The sequence below is a fragment of the Gymnoscopelus braueri genome (assembly GCF_963280865.1).
Source record: "Gymnoscopelus braueri genome assembly, chromosome: 10".
NCBI classification, from domain to species: domain Eukaryota; kingdom Metazoa; phylum Chordata; class Actinopteri; order Myctophiformes; family Myctophidae; genus Gymnoscopelus; species Gymnoscopelus braueri.
The window spans coordinates 37,309,657-37,332,821 of record NC_137611.1 but is presented as its reverse complement, the minus strand read 5'-3'; the positions used below and the strand labels follow the sequence as shown (position 1 = coordinate 37,332,821).

At 42.1% G+C, this 23,165-nt stretch overlaps 2 pseudogenes across 2 annotated transcripts; both read left to right on the top strand.

The window, feature by feature from the left end:
• Positions 1–5,249: 5,249 nt before the first annotated feature.
• LOC308093768 (small ribosomal subunit protein uS3-like) lies at positions 5,250–8,028 on the top strand (annotated as a pseudogene). Its single transcript, XR_013935107.1, has 3 exons — positions 5,250–5,406; positions 6,496–6,683; positions 7,818–8,028. The product of XR_013935107.1 is annotated as a small ribosomal subunit protein uS3-like (transcript).
• A 976-nt stretch (positions 8,029–9,004) lies between these two features.
• Positions 9,005–22,938, top strand: LOC308093553 (eukaryotic initiation factor 4A-I-like; annotated as a pseudogene). Its single transcript, XR_013935106.1, has 22 exons — positions 9,005–9,072; positions 9,375–9,429; positions 10,384–10,553; positions 11,932–12,041; positions 12,684–12,827; positions 13,846–13,983; positions 14,491–14,580; positions 15,751–15,905; positions 16,115–16,260; positions 17,119–17,273; positions 17,482–17,630; positions 18,464–18,560; positions 18,777–18,972; positions 19,186–19,378; positions 19,619–19,702; positions 19,895–19,987; positions 20,821–20,917; positions 21,134–21,329; positions 21,543–21,735; positions 21,976–22,059; positions 22,252–22,372; positions 22,804–22,938. The product of XR_013935106.1 is annotated as a eukaryotic initiation factor 4A-I-like (transcript).
• The last annotated feature ends 227 nt before the right edge of the window (positions 22,939–23,165 follow it).

Genomic DNA, 23,165 nt, shown 5'->3' with positions numbered 1-23,165 from the left:
TGACATGCCGAAAATGGGGACATCAGGTTGAAAGTGGTAAAGCATGCTGTGGCTCGCCGACTCCCTTTCCTCTACATCCAAGGATTAGTAAAATTCTGGCATGCCAGGCTTTTGCCACCTTGGTGACCGCTGACCTGAGGGGGCCGCTCTCTAGTGGATTTTAGCCTCTCTAGTGTATTAAGCTTGTAAGATTTGAGATCATCTAATTAGACTGAATCTGTTCAAATGATTTTCCTTTCCTCTGTGGAATGAAGCCAGATTGTGTAGAAGGGATCAGTTTGTACAGTATGTTTATAAAGTGTCAAGTGTCAAGAGGCTCAACTGCCACTTTTTATGACAGATGGCAACCACTTATCACATTCATAAACACCCTCACATCCCTTGACCCAGACTGATCCTAAAGAAATACTCCTTCTCTGAGGTGAGCACCTCAGATACTCTGACGTTAATCCCGCCCCATTGTATCCTGGTTATTTTTGGGCGGTGCAACCGCCCCTATATGTGAGGTTTGGACATCGACATTCGCTGCACTGTGATTGGCCACCATTGTACGCCCCTACACCCCTAACCCCTACACATTCAATGCAAATCACTGGCCACCATTGTACCCCCCTAACCCTGCACCGTGATTGGCCACCATTGTACACCCCTAACCCCTACACATTCAATGCTAGCTGTAATATGATTGGCTGACATTATTGGCTGACTCTATTCAGGACTGTGATTGGCTAGTGAAACACATGACACATGTGCATAGCCCTATAAATGGGACCATGCACTTAAAAAAAACACATTTATGTTTTTTAAAAAAACACATTTATGGTTTTTTTAAGTGAATCACCCATTGTGGACCAACCATTGTTTATTTATTGTTTATTGTTAATAAATAGCACCACCCACTTCAGAAATATAACTTTTCTTTAAGTGAACTTCCATCACTGTGATGACCACTGTGACCACACCGCCCACTTCACACTGGGTGTGATTTTTGTATCTACTTTCGTTTTGTCTGTGTTAAATTTTGTTTTGTTTTGTTTTAGTTTTAGTTTTTTGTTGTCCTCTCAATTTTCGGTCCTGTCTGTGTCTTGTCATGTCCCATAAAAGTAAAAAAAATTATCATGGTGATATGTTAATACCGATAACCAACCTCCATTTCTCTGTACCACCTGTTTCACCAATAAAATATATATATATATATAATTAAAAAAAAGTCTCATGGGGTAAATAAATGAGAATGAGGTTGACGAAGTCATCAGCCGCATAACCAAAGGAAATACTGTAATTGTACGGGAAGACATGCATCAATGCATTTTATTTGTCAATGTGCTAATATACAAATTAACATATGGTGGCATATTGGTATTGCAGTGATATTATATTTAAACATCATCAGGGGAGTATAATGACAAATATTGTTTGGGGAGATTTGAAGTGTTTCATACCAAAACATATCCATTTGAGAACTATAAAGAAATTACTTGACAGGCTCAATGGTGGTGGACAGACAACAGAAGGATACTTAATCCACTGACTTATTTTCAGAGCTTTACAAAATCATACAATTGTGCTGCTTGCCATGCCATGGTCTAAACTGGAACTGAAACTGCAGAAGCTGCACTGCTACACAGGATACTGATACATGAGAACAGATGTAATGGACTGTCTGGACGTTGTGGTGGGTGATTTATCCTGTGATGCATCGATGACGAAGCACAACAGGTGTGTAGTCACACCCAGCTCAGTGTCTAATTGTCACTCACTCTACACTGCAGCCATCATTCAATATTGAGAATCTGTTCTGTAAAAGAGAGTATTGATCCATAGGGCCCAACATACAGTTTACGTAATGTGCTCTCCCATGGTTAAAGTAATACATCTTTTCAGCACTGACTCAGTCATGTTTTGGGTGAACTACTCCTTTAAGTTCCACGACACATACACACAAGGCTCTTCACTTACACCTTTCCAAAACTGCCACCTATTGCTGTTTTTACTGTAGGCCTAGCTGCCTAGATATGTATGTATGTATGTCCTCTCAAAAGTAGACCAATCACAGCCCAAGTCGCTACATGCATGATGTCACAAAACAGAAGCCCATTTTCATTTGGCCAAATGAGGCATAAACCACCTTCACACTTGGGCAGCCAACCTATATAGTGCAGCTTCACCATTGGACACTGCATTGTGATTTGTGTGACTTTGTTCACAAACTGCACTCATTATAAGTTGTAACTTGCCATCAAGAGTTCATGATAGGAGGAGATGTCGTTATTATAAACTATTATGTTTTGTTTTGTTTTGTTTTGTTTTGTTTTCTACATGATAATTGGATTTCATATTTATTTACATTGATTGCAGTTAGCAGATACTTTTATCCAGAGTGACTTGCCAAACTATTAAATTAGATCCACAGCACTTCCAGATATTCACAATACTATTCTTCCTGTCCCTATAATATGAATGCATAAAAAAAATAAAAGGAAGGTAAAGTAAAGTAATCTAAATTATCTAAGCAGAAAGAGCGGTTGCTATTGTGCACTGTCTGGACTGAAATGTGATGTGGAAGGGTGATCTTGAAAACCTTTGGAAATGGGCCTTCATGTCACACGTCACTGGGTCAGGTTAAGGGTGACAGCGGGACATGCTGTCTCGGGGGCAAAAACAGGGATTATTCAATTGAAAGAAAATAATTGAATAACAAATTGTAAGCTAGCATAACATTTTAAAAGAAAAAGGAATATAGCCTACGTGTGTGTGTGTGTGTGTGTGTGTGTGTGTGTGTGTGTGTGTGTGTGTGTGTGTGTGTGTGTGCGTGTGCGTGTGTGCGTGTGTGTAGAGAATATCCAGTTATTAAATCATTCAACATAATGTGATAGCTAGGTACACTGCTGTCTAGAAGGACAATGCACTACTTGTGGCACACTGGCACAGGCTTTACATGGGGTTTAACTAGGGCTAATCCCAGGCAAGCCATATGTATTGTATATAATCTGTAAGTTGTATCAATTGTATATATTTGAAGTAATTGTGTAGAAGACTGTAGAGGCACAAATTCTGTAAGTTTGGGGGGGGGGGGTCATCTGACGGCCTATGTTTATTCTAATAATATGCATATTTTTTGTACAATAAGGCACATTCATTGACATTTTTGTGCTGTTGAAATGCAGGGTGATTCTTGAACATTCTGGACGTAACTGGAGAAGATTTTGATAATACACTGAGGGAAGAATTTACATGAACTCAGAAAAAAATGAGGTCAGTGGACAGTGACACTGTAAAGTTTGCACTGTGAAAAGCTGTCACAATCCAGTAGATGGCGGTAACGCAACGATTATGAATGACAACCACCATAAAACTGAAGTAAGAAGAAGAAAAGTTCACTTCAAACTAGTGTTGCCATGTCCGCTTATTATAAGCGACTTTGAGCTTGTTTTTCTGTACGGTTGCTTGTAAAGTCCGTTTTTTTGGGCTTGTTTCTTATTTGGGCTTGTTTGGGATAATTATTATTCAAACCAGTGGTTCTCAAATATTTTCATGTCATGGACCCCCAAATTAATACGTACAGTATTTGTCCCCAAACCCCCATCTGAAAATGTTTTGTGCCAGATTTGTGTTCGAATGTTTCAAAAATCTTCCAAATAGGCATTTTCCACATTTTATTTCAAGCTCAATTTAAAAAGAAAAGAGCTAGTAGATTGGCTATATTCAAAAAGCCAATGCATAAATAATAGGTTTAAAGTGCTCATGTGCACCTAGTCGCTTCTTTTGGGCTTGTTTTCATAGACCTAGTTGCTTATTTCTCTCGCAATATCTGGCAACGCTGCTTCAAACTTCCCATTAACCCTTGCGGTTCTTAACCTCGTTCTTTCCATCAGTGGTGATCGTCAGAATGGTACGTGTTTAGTAGAGAATCTTTATCTATCATTATCACATTCATGTGTTCATATTATATTTACAATTACATGATGAATCATCATAGTTGTCCATGCTTTTCTTTACTGTAAGACATAATTGATGCTAAAATTGCTCTTTATTTGATGACTTCGTTTTTCAATCTCATTGTCTTGTTTAGTTTGCCTGTATATTTATGTATGAGCACAATGTTGAGAACTATCTATGCTGTATGAAATGATCTGGCTGTGAGTCGATCAGCTACAGTGTTGAGTTCCCTAGATCACAGGCATTAGATCACAGCAGCAGACTGCAGTAGCTTGGTCTAGCTATGTGGCTAATAGTAGCATCAACCCACGTTGGTTAGACCTCACGTGTGCAACCACAGTGGTGAAAAAAGTACTCACATTTCTTACTTTAAGTAAAAGTATAGTAAGAAAAGTATCAATACTGCAATGTAGGAATACTCTTGGTAAAGTAAAGTCCGGAATTCAAAATTTACTTGAGTAAAAGTACTAAAGTATTGTTATTAAAATGTACTCAAAGTGCCAAAAGTAGAAAGTACTCATGCAGAATGTCCTGTTTTCACAACCTTTCAAATGTATAAAAGATCTTTTGAAAATAACCGATCTGCAAGCTCACCATGCATCGCATCGGGACGCATTGTGAGCTTGCAGATCGGCTATTTTCAAATGGTCGAAATGTATGTAGGGCGGAAGTGGTTAATGTACGTTTTGTAATCAAAATCTACAAAGCAACTAAAGACTTCAAATAATTTTAGTGGAGGAATATAAATTGCAAGTACAGTACTTAAATAAATGTACTTATAGTTACTTTACACCGCTGGACCCCCAAAATACTGTGTGCCAGGGAGCGACCCCATACGAGATTTGTTCGTAGGGTCTTCGTTTTTTAAGTCTTTGGTGGTTAATCTTCTTCTCACCCCAATTTGCTGCCCAATTAAGTCCTTACAACATGCTAATAAAAATTCTCTAGATGTACTATAGTTGAACAAGGCAATAGCTAATGGCTTAACATTGGCTTCCCTTTGCAATATTTAGTTGAGTCAATGGTAAGTATGTGTACAGTTTGAGCAATGCCGCAAAAAATCACAATGCGGTGTGAAATCGCACTATATATTCTGGCTGCTTGTGTGCATGCTTTAGTGTGGTAACAGCCTATGCCACATTTGGCCAAATGGAAATGTTTAAATGCATCCTTAACTGCAAATAAAACACTCTGAGAAAAATGAGTTTAATGTTCAATTGACTGGGCATTGCCTGGTTCAGATGTGTACGTGGCAGCATGGTCTGTGATTGGTCTACTTTTGAGGGGACAGTTCTAGGTGGTTGACATTTGGCCATGCAGTAGAAACTACAGAGTCTTGTATTTGAATTTCCTTCTGCTCTTCCTCTCACAGCTCTATGCCGAGAAAGTTGCTACCCGTGGACTGTGTGCCATTGCTCAGGCTGAGTCTCTGCGTTACAAGCTGCTGGGTGGTCTGGCCGTGCGTAGGTAAATATATTCACTCTTGTCATGATTTGTACCTCGTTTTCGAATTTTTTCCTTTAACAAAAAATGAAACTACTATGCATTTGAAATGAAAAATCTGTTTCAAGTCTGCCAGCCTTTACTTATATCCCGTAAAGCAGTGGTTCTAAAACATTTTCATGTCAAGGATTTCCAAACTAAGTATTTGGCTGCGAACACCCATGTGAATGAATTTGGTGCCAGGGACCCCTCAACATTTTTTAAAAATAGAAAAGTTATTTTCTAATTGCTAAAAAATAAAATAGTGCTTACGTGTTTAAACTGTTCCTAATTTTACTGGGTAACCCCTGGAACCCCCTCAAGGACCCTTGGGGGTCCCTGGACCCCACTGAAAACCAGTCCTGTGAAGACTTCCATTTGCTCATCTCCCCACCCCAAAAAACAGATGCCACTGCTTAACTATACGACTCTCTTTGTCTATGAAAGTATTAACTAAAGTTAGACTCAAAAGCTCTGAAATTGACCTGAAATTGGGGTGATAAGTTTGTCCAGCATGAAGAACATGGCCATCTGTATGTCTACCTCGTCATATTACGCCCTGGGATGCTAGACCAGCTGCACTCTTAAACCACTGCTGACTCAATGGGCACTACAGAGGTTCCCACTGTGTAGGTGTTTGTTTACTAGCACATACTGCACTTAAATCCTCAGCATTACTAGACTGCAGATAAGGTTTTATAGAATGGCTCCTCAAAGCCACCATCTCCCTTCAGTGATGATACGATGACGAGTCGGAACAGGACACAGTCTGGCTCTGGGGGTCTCTGGGTCAGGGTCACGTTCTGTGGTCCTGGTTCAGTTCCTCAGAGCAGCGTGTCCTTTTCGTTTGAAGACATTGAGGCATTTGTCTGAGAAGGGTTAAGGAAGTTCAGATGCATTGAAATGCTGTTATACTTTAAACTTGGTACCCCCTCAAAGACCCTTGGGGGTCCCTGGACCCCACTTTGAAAACTAGTGCTGTAAAGGCTGCTCATCTCCTCACCCCAAATTGCTCTGGTTTTCCGTTCTACCCCCCTCGCCTTCTCTTATTCATCATCTTCTCCCACTCTGCAGGGCATGCTATGGTGTGCTGAGGTTCATCATGGAGAGTGGAGCCAAGGGCTGTGAGGTGGTGGTGTCTGGTAAGCTGAGGGGCCAGAGGGCCAATTCCATGAAATTTGTGGATGGCCTGATGATCCACAGTGGAGACCCCGTCAACTACTACGTCGACACAGCTGTCCGTCACGTCCTGCTCAGACAGGGTCAGTACAAACCGGATTGTGTAACTTTTTTTTTTCTCCTTTCACCTACAATTTGAGAGAAGTTGGTGTCAAAGCCATGGTACATGTCAGAGTCAGACCTAAGAAAGATAAGAGGGTCACAGTAGTGAATGCTGTCGGGTGATGATAGGAGTGTGGTTACTGATCCTCAATATGGATGCATGCTTTTAAAGTTTTGTGAAATAAGGGTCTGGAACCTTTTTTTTTATTAAATCCCCTACACACGTGCTTTAGGTGATGTTCTGTGAGAAGGTTGGAGCATTGAAAGAATTTTGCCTCTCCAAAAAGATGCCACTGCTTATGACTTTTTGTCTATGAATGCATTAGTAAATTTAGACTCGGATGCTCTGAGATTGGGCATAAAAAAAGGGTGTGGGGGGTGATACGTTTGTCCAGCATGAAGAACGTGGACACTAGACCACTACAGCATCAATGGGCCCTACTAACTGTGTGTGTGTGGGGGTTCCCACTGTGTAGGTGTTTGTTTACTAGCATATATTGCACTTCCACCCTCAGAATTACTAGACTGCAGGCAAGATTTTATAGAACCTCCTGAACCACCTTCTCCCTTCAATGATGATACGATGACGAGTCGGAACCGGACACAGTCTGGTTCTGGGGGTCTCTGGGTCAGGGTCACGTTCTGTGGTCCTGGTTCAGTTCCTCAGAGCAGCGTGTCCTTTTCGTTTGAAGACATTGAGGCATTTGTCTGAGAAGGGCTAAGGAATTGCAGATACAGTGAAATGTACTTAATTTCAAGAAGGGAAACTAGAACTTGAAACTACAAAGCGAGTTCAACCAGCTGATAATGGATAAAAATGTTGACATCTTATTATTCTATACAAACATACATTTAGTCTTTACGGTCATAAAAAAGTCTGGATTGTCTTGGAGGACCTCTTGTGGAGGAAGTGAACAGTCTTGCAATACTAATTATATGCCCTTGAGCAAAGCACTCATCCTCCACTTTTCTCCCTTCTAGCATTCTGTGACTATTGGTCTGTTTTGAGCCACTCCCAGATGTGAAAATGATAACAGACCTGTCTATTTCTCTGGGCAGTGTCTCAACTTAATGTCTCTAGAAAAGTTTGTAAGACGTGCATCCCCGTTCTTCAGGTGTGCTCGGCATCAAGGTGAAGATCATGCTCCCATGGGACCCCAGCGGCAAGATGGGTCCCAAGAAGCCCCTGCCCGACCATGTCAGCATTGTCGAGCCCAAGGAGGAGTCTCTGCCCACCACACCCATTTCTGAGCAGAAGGGGTCAAGCCTGACGTGCCCGTCATGCCCCCGACACCTGTACCCACTGCATAAAAGGGTAAGGGATGGTAGAGCACTGAGATCAAGTACAACGCAACATTTTTAACCACTTTCAACTTGGTGTCCCTATTTTTGGTGAATGTTCCAAATCTTTCAAAAATACCAGATGAAATGCGTTGTGAGCTTGTAGATGGTCTGTCTGCGCTATTTGTCGCATGACAAAATATATATGGCTTTTTAGTAAAAACATTTTTTAAAGTGTGTCAAACAAAATCATATTTGAACTCAGGGACCCCCACCCTGACAAGCACTTAAAAATGAAAATAGCACTTCAAAATGAAAATAGCACTTCAAAATGAAAATAGCCAATCTACAAGCTCTCAATGCCTCGTGAAAATTTACTTCTTTCCCATCAATTACACACCCCATGAGGCATTGAATTCATTGATTTGTTTTTGTTTCTGTCGTATTCCTAAGCCAATAATTTGATTACCGGTGGAAAAATGCTAATGTATCCGGTAGAACATTTTCATTTTCATATCACATGTTTAGTACAGTAAATAAGGCAAATAGAAGAAGTTTCATAGAGAACAAAAATGTTTTACATACTTTTAATTCATGTTGAAAATGTTAAACCGGGTTAAAAGGACCCGAGGACTAAAATGGACCACGAGGGTTAAAATATTTGTTTTCAAGATTGTGAAAATGGCAGATCTATCGCGACGTGTTGTGATCTTAACTGTTCAAGTAACAGATGTATGTTAGGTTAAAGTGGTGTAACTAATTTTAATGTTAACTCATTTTGCTGGGGACCCCCTGGAACCCCCTTGAGGACCCCTGGGGGTTCCTGGACCCCACTTTGAGAACCACTGTTATACAGTACATGATAAATGCTTGAGTGATATGATGACTTAAACGGAATCCGATGTAAATATGCGGATAACACCTTGGAGAACTGATTGCTCAAGCATACATTTGAGCTGTTGATTACAGCTGCCATTAAGGACATTTTCCTCATGTAAAAATACTCTATTCCTTTTGCCCCATGCAGGTATTTCGAGGGACAACTGGGAAACCTGAGCCCTACCACAAGAAGAGGAAGTATGAAGTTGGGTACTGGGTAGCTGATCTGGTCCAGGGTGTAGAATTCACTAACCCTGGCCTGGACCAGAGCTAGAACTTGGGCACCCTACTGCACCCACAAAGGTGAGCAATACATCAGACCTGAATGAAGGTATTTTAAGAATTGCAGAGCTACATGCCTTTTCTGTGAGGATAACCTTGTCCAGTTCTGCTACTGAGTGCAAGTGATGACAATTGAGACTCTGAGATATAACAGTCCTGCAATTGCATTGTTAAATGTATCCTGTATTTGTATTGCTTGTATGCTAATATGCTGGATCATTTGTCCACAGGCTGCATGACAAAACCAGGATCACTGATGTGGTCTACAACATCAACAATGGGCTGGTGAGAACCCAGATCTGTTCTGGTTCAGGGTGTAGAATTGACTAACCCTGGACCAGAGGTACAACTTGGGAGCCCTCCTGCAAACACAAAGGTGAGCAAAACATCTGATCATCTGTTGACATGACCCTCAATTTGATGGGGGAAAAACAAAATGTAATAAAAGCTACCAAGGAAGTGGGAAAATGAAAGACTTAAGCTCCTTACACACCGGGGGCTATTTCTTTTCATGCGAATAATAGTTTTTAAAAAAAAAACCTTATAAAGTCAATGCAAGCTTCCAGGAAGACCCAGAAACAGCTGGAAAAGGTCTGTCGCATCGGGACGCATTGTGAGCTTGTAGATCGGCTATTTTCAAATGGTCGAAATGTATGTAGGGCTGAAGTGGTTAATGTACGTTGTGCAATCAAAATCTACAAAGCAACTAAGGATTTCAAATAATTATAGTGGAGTAGAAGTACAATATAAATTGCAAGTACAGTACTTCAATAAATGTACTTATAGTTACTTTACACCGCTGGACCCCCAAAATACTGTGTGCCAGGGAGGGACCCCATACAAGATTTGTTAAAATGTTTTTTTAACTTTTTTTTTCAAGATTGTGAAAATGGCAGATCTATCGCAATGTGTGGTGATCTTTACTGTTCAAGTAACAGATGTATGTTGGGTTAAAGTGGTGTAACTAATTTTAATGTTAACTAATTTTGCTGGGGACCCCCTGGAACCTCCATGAGGACCCCTGGGGGTTCCCGGACCCCACTTTGAGAACCACTGTTATACAGTACATGATAAATGCTTGAGTGACATGATGACTTAAACGGAATCCGATGTAAATATGCGGATAACACCTTGGAGAACTGATTGCTCAAGCATACATTTGAGCCGTTGATTTCAGCTGCCATTAAGGACATTTTCCTCATGGCGGTAACATTGTGTCTTCTCTATAACTCCTAACAGATCCAGAAGGTGATCCTGGCCCTGGGGGACTACATGGGTGCTGGCTGCCACGCCTGTATCGGTGGGACTAACGTCCGTAACGAGGTGACCAAGCTCCAGGCCGAGGGCCCCACACATCGTAGTGGGAACCCCCGGACGTGTCTTCGACATGCTCAACCGCAAGTTCCTCTGTAAGTCCACTTGATTTGCTTACCTCATGCATGCAAGGTTGTCAGTAAATGTGGCGATAATGTTAGTTATTGACTGGTCTCTAATAAGCCGCTCAATGTGATTGGTAATAATCGGTGTATATGTTACAGTATGATTGGAGAACCAGTACGATTGAAGAAAGCGCGCTCGTTTTTACCACCCACCCAGCACTAGAGGGAGCCACAAGCCAGGCTTGTGCACAAACATATATGGCCACACACACACACACACACACAGTCACACACACACAAACACACACGCGCACACACACGCGCACGCGCTCATGCTTTTTTTGGTTTATTGAAAGCAGGACTGTTTAGATACTTTTATTGTGTTCTGGCTTTTGTTTTACTTTCTCCCTGACACACACACACACACACACACACAGTGATCCATGAAAAGAACTATTCTGTCCCTATCGGTTTACAAATCAAACGGCGCTGAGTCGACTAGTGGAGCGTCGGCCGGTCACCGCGGGCACTCGCGCCTGGAGGCGCGAGGGCGCGCTTCCTCGGCCTCAAGCTCCACTAAGTCGGCGCGCCGTGCGTGTGAACGCGTGTTCAGCGTTCCCCTCATAGATATTATGGTTCCCCTAGCGTAGCTTCCTGGTTGCTATGTGGGGGGGAACAACAAAAGACAGGTCTCCGTCGGCGCATCAAAGCCCCGCCTCTCCGCGCTCTCCTTCTCCTCCTCCTCGGAGAAGGAGAGAAGGAGAGGACGGGACGGTTTAAAACGCGAGGAGGAGGAGGAGGAGGCTCCTCTTCCTCGCGAGCCTCGCGTAATAACCCCCCGCCTCGCAGCGCCGTCCTCCTCCTCGCGAGCCTCGCTAATAAACCCTGTCTCGAAAAGCCCCGCCTCGCCCCGAAGGAGCCCCGTGCCTAAAAACGAGCGCTCTGTCTTCAATCGTACTGGTTCTCCAAACGTACTGTGACATATATAGGGCTTAACCTGCCTCTGAAAAAGCTCTGTAGGCGAGGGAATCTGAAATACCCCTTTTGTTATAGTAGATGTGTTCATTATGTGGAATATTGGCTGTATAGTGATGATATCCATGCGTGTCAACTGACTCTGGATGTCACTGAGTGTCCTGTGGGCCCCAGTCAACGTTCTGTTGGCCTGGACCGTCCCAGAACACCGGTGCTCCAGGGCCATGATCAGAAACCTCACTTTCTGAATACAGCATCTATAAAGATTAGTTGAACAGCAAGTTAACATTATGTAAGACTTATTTGGAATCTAATCAAGGATTTATTTCAGGTTTAGGTGAAATATTGCATGCATGTGTTTTTTGGATGTTTTGGGGTCAAGTATATTGTTTTGGTGCGTGATGATAATTTTGCCTTTTCGGTTACTTCCCAGCCTCAAAATACATCAAGATGTTCGTGCTGGATGAGGCTGACGAGATGTTGAGCAGAGGCTTCAAAGACCAGATCTACGAGATTTTCCAGAAATTAGGAAGCAACACGCAGGTATGTCGTGCAGCGTGAAGAATGATATGTGCGCTAGAGTTACTTTTGACAAGAACCCACAATGCTAAGACAAGTAGTTTTACTAGTTTATCCAAGGTTCCCTCTCCTCCCAGCTGCTGTGTTGGTGAAGGACTGAATGTTCTTTGGTAGAGAGACACGTCTGCTCTCCACAGTGACAGGGCCTCACCGTCCCTACTCACGACTTAACAGCAGTCGACATGATAAAATAAAATGCAACACTTTCAAGCATTACCTGCCAGTCGGTGTCAAACATCACTACCCTTTCTCTTGTAGTGTTCCCTTGACTTCACATTTGAAGACCAAGGGCCTACAAATGGTTGACAGTGACTTACTACTTCAAGGCACGTGATTGAGTGCAATTGGCAAGTCTAATATTTCACAGATATGTCAGATTTCATTTGCAACATCTTGTGTTTACCCTATGTCTGATCCATCTATACATGATTATGCATTGTCAGGCCCCCAATAAATAAAATCATGTGTTGCGCAGCTTGTAGATCGGCTATTTTAGTATAAATCAGGCCAAGTCGGCTCCGGGCTTTCAAAGGCGTCCTCTCCTTTCTCAGGTTTGCGCTGGAAGCAGCACCCACAGTGACCCATGGTTCCCTTTTGTTTCTCCAGGTTGTGCTGCTGTCTGCCACCATGCCCGCGGACGTGCTGGAGGTCACCAAGAAGTTCATGCGTGAGCCTGTCCGCATCCTGGTGAAGAAAGAGGAGCTGACCCTGGAGGGTATCCGTCAGTTCTACATCAATGTGGAGAAGGAGGTGGGTACTATTTTACTGGCACTCTCGATGTAACTTTTTTCACTTAAGGCATAATTTACCTACGTTGGGCATAGTTTTGATGAGTTTAGGCGTAGTTCTGCCCGTTTAGGCATAATTTCGCCACATTAGGTACAGTTTCCAGAAACTTACAGTAGAAGTCTAACAAGGCACAGCTGCCAGTCAAAGAGTTACATTTGTTTTCCCGCCAGTCTTATCAGTGATGAGCTATCAGCTCTCACTGATAAGACGGGCGGGAAAACTGGGCTGCCCTCAGACTTAACATAAGTCTAATGTGCATCTTACTATGGGCTGTCTGGGCCTTTAGTAAGCAGAAGACTTGGTGTTGGAGGTAGACCTCCTCACTTAAAAGTGCTGTAAGTTTGTTATGAAATTACTTTGCATTAACTTTTCAACCTGGCATCCCTATTTTGAGCATTTAATTATAGGCAAAATTTGTCAAAAGCAGCATATTGTGAGCTTATTTTGGCCATTTGTCACACTATAGAAGATATGTTCATCGATATAAAGTTCTCAGGCGACTGATTTCAGTCATTTGGATTCCATTGAAGTCAGTCTGTCTTCTTTGGAAGCACGTTGCGGGGGGAAAGTAGCCCAACTAGAGCTTGTAGATTTGCTACTTTCGGTTATTCTAAGATTAGAGCATTTAAAGTGGTCAAACTTGCAAATTATGTTCAGAAGCATGCACGTTGAAGGAGTTGGCTGTATAGTGATGATATCCATGCGTGTCAACTGACTCTGGATGTCACTGAGTGTCCTGTGGGCCCCAGTCAGCGTTCTGTTGGCCTGGACCGTCCCAGAACACCGGTGCTCCAGGGCCATGATCAGAAACCTCACTTTCTGAATACAGCGTCAACAAAGTAGAAAACGAGACTGTAATGGCATGCTTCATAGTTGAACAACGGCAAATTATTTACGTGGTACTTATTTGGCATCTAATCAAGTCTTTCTTTCGTACGACACCGAGGCTGCATGAGTCCTAACGAGTTTGTCTTCACAGGAGTGGAAGCTGGACACGCTGTGTGATCTGTACGAGACCCTGACCATCACCCAGGCCGTCATCTTCATCAACACCAGGAGGAAGGTGGACTGGCTCACCGAGAAAATGCACGCCAGGGACTTCACCGTCTCCGCCCTGGTAAGACCTCCCTGGATGCTTTATTTAGATCACTGGTTCTCAACGGCAGGTGTAGATTGGGGTTCCAAAGATGGAACATTTCGAAATAGTCATTTAGTGTTGAGCTGATCAAATCAGCAGAAATGTTTGCGACTCTTTTTAGGAGATATCTTTCTGCCCCCCTGCCACTGGGCAAGGCAGTGTTCCTTGGTGTCACAGCGTCTTATATCTGGCAGGGGAAGAGACAAAGCAGTCCATTTTAATCCCAGTCAGCTCTGCTCAGTGAGACGAGGCTGGTTCATGCAGTGGACACAAAACTAATTGTCTTTAGTGTTGTTTCCATGACCCCATGTCCTTCAGCAGAAGGATGCAATCACTTATTTTAACAAATGTTTCTCTGTGGCGGTGTCCTGTGTTGTAGTCCTTTTTTTAAAAACCCTCTTGTTGTGCATACTTTGATCACATGTGTATGTACCGTGTCTTTGATGCTGAATGGTGCTTCTTTCTCTTCCCCCTGTTGTCCTGTAGCACGGAGACATTGACCAGAATGAGAGGGATGTTATCATGAGGGAGTTCCGCTCTGGTTCCAGTCGAGTCCTCATCACCACTGACCTTCTGGTACGTCACTAACACTGTATCCCTTGTGGGCACAACATTTTTGAAGTAGAGTTGTATACATATAGGTTTTTATTTAAAGAATAGCCTATTTAGGGGAACTCTGCTTGGCAGAAATTGGCATAGTTGGCTGTTTTTATTAAAATCGATAAATAACAACCAGAAGTTCTCAGTAACTGTCTCTGTGGGTCATCTGATAACTTAAGTTTCAGTCTCGCTCACTAAATGTCATAAAGTTCTAGCCTGGAGAACTTAGACCTAGTATCCTTATTCTGGGCATGTCAGTGGGTGGACATTTGGCGAAAATGTCCGCTCTCTAAGTGGGCTTGTAAATAAGCTATTTTCAGCAAAGATTTGGTTTGGAGGTGAAAAGTAGGTATAGATCTTTGGTGTAACCCAATCAGTTAAGTGGGTGTATATAGGGCTTGATTTGTAAAAATGTGTACCTGATTGCATGTATTCTGTGACAAAATAATGCTGAGAGGCTAATTCATGCTTGGGCAAAAGTTTCACACACTGTCACCTGACAAATGATGCGTTTCCAAAAGTGTCGCATTTTCACTGGAATGTGTCATTTTGATCCAGTCTCATGTCGACGCTTTGTCACCCAAGCATAAATTCCACTTGGCTCTCCAAGGTTCCCTCTCCTCCCAGCTGCTGTGCTGGTGAAGGACTGAATGTTCTTTGGTAGAGTGTCACGTCTGCTCTCCACAGTGACAGGGCATCACCGTCCCTACTCACGACTTAACAGCAGACTACACTAATACAATTTAAATAACATTCTTGACATTTGTGGTCACCTCTCTCAAAGTCTTAAGTTTTTACACTGCCATTCTAGAGGGTGAGGTCATTGTTTTACTGATGCGGTTTGTCTGGTAATGTAAGTAATGGCTAGATTGTAGCGAGGAAAAGGCATTTAGATTTTGGTGTCATCTACCCCAGTAAGCTGTTGATGTGAAAGTAATGGCTAACGGGCAGAGGTGCTTTCTTTGTAGTTGCAGCGTGTTGTTTTGAAACCCTTGTTAATTGGATTTCAACAGAAGCATTCATTGCATACATATCTCCAACATAGTCATTGCCTCATATAGATCCCAAATAAGAATAAGGATGTACATGACAAATTACACGACACCCTGATGACAAAAACTACTCTATTCCTTTTGCCCCATGCAGGTATTTCGAGGGACAACTGGGAAACTCGAGCCATACCACAAGAAGAGGAAGTATGAAGTTGGGTACTGGGTAGCTGATCTGGTCCAGGGTGTAGAATCCACTAACCCTGGCCTAGACCAGAGCTAGAACTTGGGCGCCCTACTGCACCCACAAAGGTGAGCAATACATCAGACCTGAATGAAGGTATTTTAAGAATTGCAGAGCTACATGCCTTTTCTGTGAGGATAACCTTGTCCAGTTCTGCTACTGAGTGCAAGTGATGACAATTGAGACTCTGAGATATAACAGTCCTGCAATTGCATTGTTAAATGTATCCTGTATTTGTATTGCTTATATGCTAATATGCTGGATCATTTGTCCACAGGCTGCACACCAAAACCAGGATCACTGATGTGGTCTACAACACCAACAATGGGCTGGTGAGAACCCAGTTCTGTTCTGGTTCAGGGTGTAGAATTCACTAACCCTGGACCAGAGGTACAACTTGGGAGCCCTCCTGCAAACACAAAGGTGAGCAAAACGTCTGATCATCTGTTGAAATGACCCTCAATTTGATGAAAAAAATAAAAAATATTAAAATGTAATAAAAGCTACCAAGGAAGTGGAAAAATGAAAGACTTAAGCTCCTTACACACCGGGGGTGATTTTTTTTCATGCGAATAATAGTTTAAAAAAAAAAAAACCTTATAAAGTCTATGCAAGCTTCCAGGAAGACCCAGAAACAGCTGGAAAAGGTCTGTCGCATCGGGACGCATTGTGAGCTTGTAGATCGGCTATTTTCAAATGGTCGAAATGTATATAGGGCTGAAGTGGTTGATGTACGTTTTGTAATCAAAATCTACAAAGCAACTAAGGATTTCAAATAATTATAGTGGCGTAAAAGTACAATATAAATTGCAAGTACAGTACTTCAATAAATGTACTTGTAGTTACTTTACACCACTGGACCCCCAAAATACTGTGTGCCAGGGAGGGACCCCATACAAGATCTGTTAAAATGTTTTTTTTTTACCTTTTTTTTTTCCCCCAAGTGAAAATGGCAGATCTATCGCGACGTGTGGTGATCTTAACTGTTCAAGTAACAGATGTATGTTGGGTTAAAGTGGTGCAACAAATTTTAATAACTAATTTTGCTGGGGACCCCCTGGAACCCCCTGGGGGTCCCCGGACCCCACTTTGAGAACCACTGTTGTACAGTACATGATAAATGCTTGAGTGACATGATGACTTTAACAGAATCCGATGTAAATATGCGGATAACACCTTGGAGAACTGATTGCTCAAGCATACATTTGAGCTGTTGATTACAGCTGCCATTAAGGACATTTTCCTCATGTAAAACTACTCCATTCCTTTTGCCCCATGCAGGTATTTCGAGGGACAACTGGGAAACCCGAGCCCTACCACAAGAAGAGGAAGTATGAAGTTGGATACTGGGTAGCTGATCTGGTCCAGGGTGTAGTATTCACTAACCCTGGCCTGGACCAGAGCTAGAACTTGGGCGCCCTACTGCACCCACAAAGGTGAGCAATACATCAGACCTGAATGAAGATATTTTAAGAATTGCAGAGCTACATGCCTTTTCTGTGAGGATAACCTTGTCCAGTTCTGCTACTGAGTGCAAGTGATGACAATTGAGACTCTGAGATATAACGTCCTGCAATTGCATTGTTAGATGTATCCTGTATTTGTATTGCTTATATGCTAATATGCTGGATCATTTGTCCACAGGCTGCATGACAAAACCAGGATCACTGATGTGGTCTACAACACCTCCAACAATGGGCTGGTGAGAACTCACTTCTGTTCTGGTTCAGGGTGTAGAATTCACTGACCCTGGACCAGAGGTACAACTTGGGAGCCCTCCTGCAAACACAAAGGTGAGCAAAACATCTGATCATCTGTTGAAATGACCCTCAATTTGATGAAAAAATATTAAAATTTAATAAAAGCTACCAAGGAAGTGGGAAAATGCATGACTTAAAGGTATCATGACATTAATTTTCACTTTTTTTATTTTCAATGTTTTATTTGGGGTTTTATGACCTCAATTACACCCAAAAAACCTGAACTTAGAACATTCAGTGGATTTTCTGTGGTCTGGGGTTTTGTGAATAATTAGGCTGAAAAGTAATCTGAGTTTGGCCCTTCGACAGTGAGGTCAGTCGATTAATCCCGCCCACTCTCCTCCTCGCCCCTCCCCTCCCCTATCCTTTCCTTTGGGTGGGGCGGAGCAGAGGCGTTGATTGACAGGCAAAATCCCTCACCAGCGACACCCGCAGGCAAAGATTTCTTTTTTCATTGCAGTTGAAAAGGCTTTAGAAATGTGAGAGAAAAACACCTGCCATGATTCACTGGAATGGAATTTTCACTTAAAACTTTTTGTACACTTTTGAAGGACCAGGACAAAGACTTTGAATGTGGTGTAAAAGTGAATGTCATTAAACCTTTAAGCTCAGATACACCTTTAAAAAAAAGAGTATTTATGCTTCATCCTTCAGTCATCTGAGCATGAATGTGACATGTGGGTGATGAAAATATGACCTTAGGTAGGTTGATGTTTGACCGTTTTGGTTTAATGTTTTTGACCTACCCATGTTAGGATTTGTCATAGTTACTCTGACACGTTAACACATGTGCTGTTAATCCATCAACCATGAGCAGACCACTTTGTTTGACTGCATGCTGAACTTGAGAACATCTTTTCTCCTAGGTCGGACCTGGCCGTATCATACAGTGAGGGTTCACGGTGGAAACGAGGAGTACCGTGCCCTGAGGTTGGATGTTGGCAACTTTTCATGGTGCTCTTAGTAAGTTTTTCAATGTCTCATCATGAAGTCTATTTCAAAGATGCAGGAGGAGTACATGTCTTTCTATGAGGATATCCATGTCCAGTTCTGCTACTGAGTGCAAGTGACGACAATTGAGACTCTGAGAGAGAACTCCTGTAAAAAATGTCATTGTTAAATGTATTCTATATTTTTATTGCCATTTGTATGCTAATAAGCTGGTTCATTTGTCCACAGGCTGCAGGCCAGAATCATTGAAGTAGTTTACAACACCTCCAACAATGAGTTGGTGAGAACCAAGACTGAAGAACAGCATCATCCTTATGTTGACATTCTGGACCTGGCCGTATTGATACAGTGAGGGTTCACAGTAGAAACGAGGAGTACCGTGCCCTGAAGTTGGATGTTGGCAACATTTCGTGTTGCTCTGAGTGTAAGTTTCAGTTTCGCATCATGAAGTCTATTTCAAGATGCAGGAGGAGTACATGTCTTTCTATGAGGATAACCATGTCCAGTTCTGCTACTGAATGCAAGTGATGACAATTGAGACTCTGAGATAGAACTCCTGCTAATAATTTCATAGTTACATGTATTCTATATTTTTATTGCCATTTTTATGCTAATAAGCTGGTTCATTTGTCCACAGGCTGCATGCCAAAACCAGGATCATTGAAGTGGTTTACAACACCTCCCAACAATGATTTGGTGATAACCAAGACTGAAGAACTGCATCATCCTTATGTTGACATTCTGGGCCTGGCCGTATCCATAGTGAGGGTTCACGGTGGGAAACAAGGAGTACCGTGCCCTGATGTTGGCAACTTTTCGTGGTGCTCTGAGTAAGTTTTTCAGTGTCGCAGCATGAAGTCCATTTCAAAGATGCAGGAGTACATGTCTTTCTATGAGGATAACCATGTCCAGTTCTGCTACTGAGTGCAAGTGATGACAATTGAGACTCTGAGATAGAACTCCTGCAAATAATTACTATTATTAGGAAATGCATGTTTAGCCTCAGTCTGACTTAGTGGGGCTTTCAGTACTTGATGATGACTAATGAGACAAACGCCTTATTATTTCAGCCTTCCCATGCATAAGATGACTAACACTGACCTGAGCAGGATTCTGAAGAGCGAGGAGATCCAGAAAGCACTTCATGCACCAAAGTAAGCACACTCAAATTAAGGTTTAATCCTACTTGAAATCACAATTTAAAGCAATGATGAGTTTCCACTTCCGGTCCGTGTTTCTGAATCCTGATTATTAGGAAGTTCTGAGCCATGCAGCTAATTTATTTTGTATTGCAGTAAAGGTCAAATATGCTTATTCTGATGTCTGTTATTCAATTTGCATTGCAGTAAGAAGATCGTCCGCAGAGTTCTGAAGAAGAATCCTCTGAAGAATGCCAGAATAAAGAGGTACAACTTGGGAGCCCTCCTGCAAACACAAAGGTGAGCAAAACATCTGATCATCTGTTGAAATGACCCTCAATTTGATGAAAAAATATTAAAATTTAATAAAAGCTACCAAGGAAGTGGGAAAATGCATGACTTAAAGGTATCATGACATTAATTTTCACTTTTTTTATTTTCAATGTTTTATTTGGGGTTTTATGACCTCAATTACACCCAAAAAACCTGAACTTAGAACATTCAGTGGATTTTCTGTGGTCTGGGGTTTTGTGAATAATTAGGCTGAAAAGTAATCTGAGTTTGGCCCTTCGACAGTGAGGTCAGTCGATTAATCCCGCCCACTCTCCTCCTCGCCCCTCCCCTCCCCTATCCTTTCCTTTGGGTGGGGCGGAGCAGAGGCGTTGATTGACAGGCAAAATCCCTCACCAGCGACACCCGCAGGCAAAGATTTCTTTTTTCATTGCAGTTGAAAAGGCTTTAGAAATGTGAGAGAAAAACACCTGCCATGATTCACTGGAATGGAATTTTCACTTAAAACTTTTTGTACACTTTTGAAGGACCAGGACAAAGACTTTGAATGTGGTGTAAAAGTGAATGTCATTAAACCTTTAAGCTCAGATACACCTTTAAAAAAAAGAGTATTTATGCTTCATCCTTCAGTCATCTGAGCATGAATGTGACATGTGGGTGATGAAAATATGACCTTAGGTAGGTTGATGTTTGACCGTTTTGGTTTAATGTTTTTGACCTACCCATGTTAGGATTTGTCATAGTTACTCTGACACGTTAACACATGTGCTGTTAATCCATCAACCATGAGCAGACCACTTTGTTTGACTGCATGCTGAACTTGAGAACATCTTTTCTCCTAGGTCGGACCTGGCCGTATCATACAGTGAGGGTTCACGGTGGAAACGAGGAGTACCGTGCCCTGAGGTTGGATGTTGGCAACTTTTCATGGTGCTCTTAGTAAGTTTTTCAATGTCTCATCATGAAGTCTATTTCAAAGATGCAGGAGGAGTACATGTCTTTCTATGAGGATATCCATGTCCAGTTCTGCTACTGAGTGCAAGTGACGACAATTGAGACTCTGAGAGAGAACTCCTGTAAAAAATGTCATTGTTAAATGTATTCTATATTTTTATTGCCATTTGTATGCTAATAAGCTGGTTCATTTGTCCACAGGCTGCAGGCCAGAATCATTGAAGTAGTTTACAACACCTCCAACAATGAGTTGGTGAGAACCAAGACTGAAGAACAGCATCATCCTTATGTTGACATTCTGGACCTGGCCGTATTGATACAGTGAGGGTTCACAGTAGAAACGAGGAGTACCGTGCCCTGAAGTTGGATGTTGGCAACATTTCGTGTTGCTCTGAGTGTAAGTTTCAGTTTCGCATCATGAAGTCTATTTCAAGATGCAGGAGGAGTACATGTCTTTCTATGAGGATAACCATGTCCAGTTCTGCTACTGAATGCAAGTGATGACAATTGAGACTCTGAGATAGAACTCCTGCTAATAATTTCATAGTTACATGTATTCTATATTTTTATTGCCATTTTTATGCTAATAAGCTGGTTCATTTGTCCACAGGCTGCATGCCAAAACCAGGATCATTGAAGTGGTTTACAACACCTCCCAACAATGATTTGGTGATAACCAAGACTGAAGAACTGCATCATCCTTATGTTGACATTCTGGGCCTGGCCGTATCCATAGTGAGGGTTCACGGTGGGAAACAAGGAGTACCGTGCCCTGATGTTGGCAACTTTTCGTGGTGCTCTGAGTAAGTTTTTCAGTGTCGCAGCATGAAGTCCATTTCAAAGATGCAGGAGTACATGTCTTTCTATGAGGATAACCATGTCCAGTTCTGCTACTGAGTGCAAGTGATGACAATTGAGACTCTGAGATAGAACTCCTGCAAATAATTACTATTATTAGGAAATGCATGTTTAGCCTCAGTCTGACTTAGTGGGGCTTTCAGTACTTGATGATGACTAATGAGACAAACGCCTTATTATTTCAGCCTTCCCATGCATAAGATGACTAACACTGACCTGAGCAGGATTCTGAAGAGCGAGGAGATCCAGAAAGCACTTCATGCACCAAAGTAAGCACACTCAAATTAAGGTTTAATCCTACTTGAAATCACAATTTAAAGCAATGATGAGTTTCCACTTCCGGTCCGTGTTTCTGAATCCTGATTATTAGGAAGTTCTGAGCCATGCAGCTAATTTATTTTGTATTGCAGTAAAGGTCAAATATGCTTATTCTGATGTCTGTTATTCAATTTGCATTGCAGTAAGAAGATCGTCCGCAGAGTTCTGAAGAAGAATCCTCTGAAGAATGCCAGAATAATGTGGAAACTGAACCCCTATGCCAAGACAGCCAGGCGCCGTGCCATCCTCCAGCACGACCCTACTGTAAGTTAACAGAGCCAGTAGACAAACCATACTAGACTTATGGCAAATATGTAGGCAAATCAGGCAACTTGAAAAGTGGAGGACTCGGATGAAGGCTCTGCGAGCCTTGGACTCTATTGGCCTGATCTACCCCATGTTCTCTTCAGAGTAAAGGAACTTTAAATCCGTTTGCTATGCGATAACTCAACAAAGAGCATAAATTCCCATTAAAAAAACCTGTGCTGTGATGGTGTAATTTGCGTCTTACGCTGTGACCAGTGACTGCTGCCTGCTGTCATAGGCTGGCACAGATGGCTGACGAACATTGATGCTGAGCACATACTTGATAAAAAGTTAACGAGCCAGTAGACAAAGATTATTTACAGCAATCCTATATCTTATGTGTATCACATTGGACTCTGTTCTAAGAATCTCAAACTGTCTCTCCACAGATCAAGGCGAAGATGCTGAAGCCCAAGAAGAAACCAGCCAAGAAGTCAACTGCTGCATCTTTCAAAGCATAAATTGGATCATAAAGACTGTTGGGTTCAATATTGGCTTAAAAATAAAAACAAGTTTCGAATACAGTGGTAGTTGTCAATCAAAAGTATTTAATTCACAAGATTTAATAACATGTTTCACAAAAGCGAGCAAAGACATGACCTGGGTTGCTCTAAAGCAGCATGGTGTTGAGCAAAAGGCATTTGTTGCAATACAGGATCACTATAGAAAAAATGGCTTTCAGACGGGCTTGTGGTGCAGCCTATACAATGGTCCAATACTCGGTTGAATTCACTTAGCAAAGTAGCTAAAT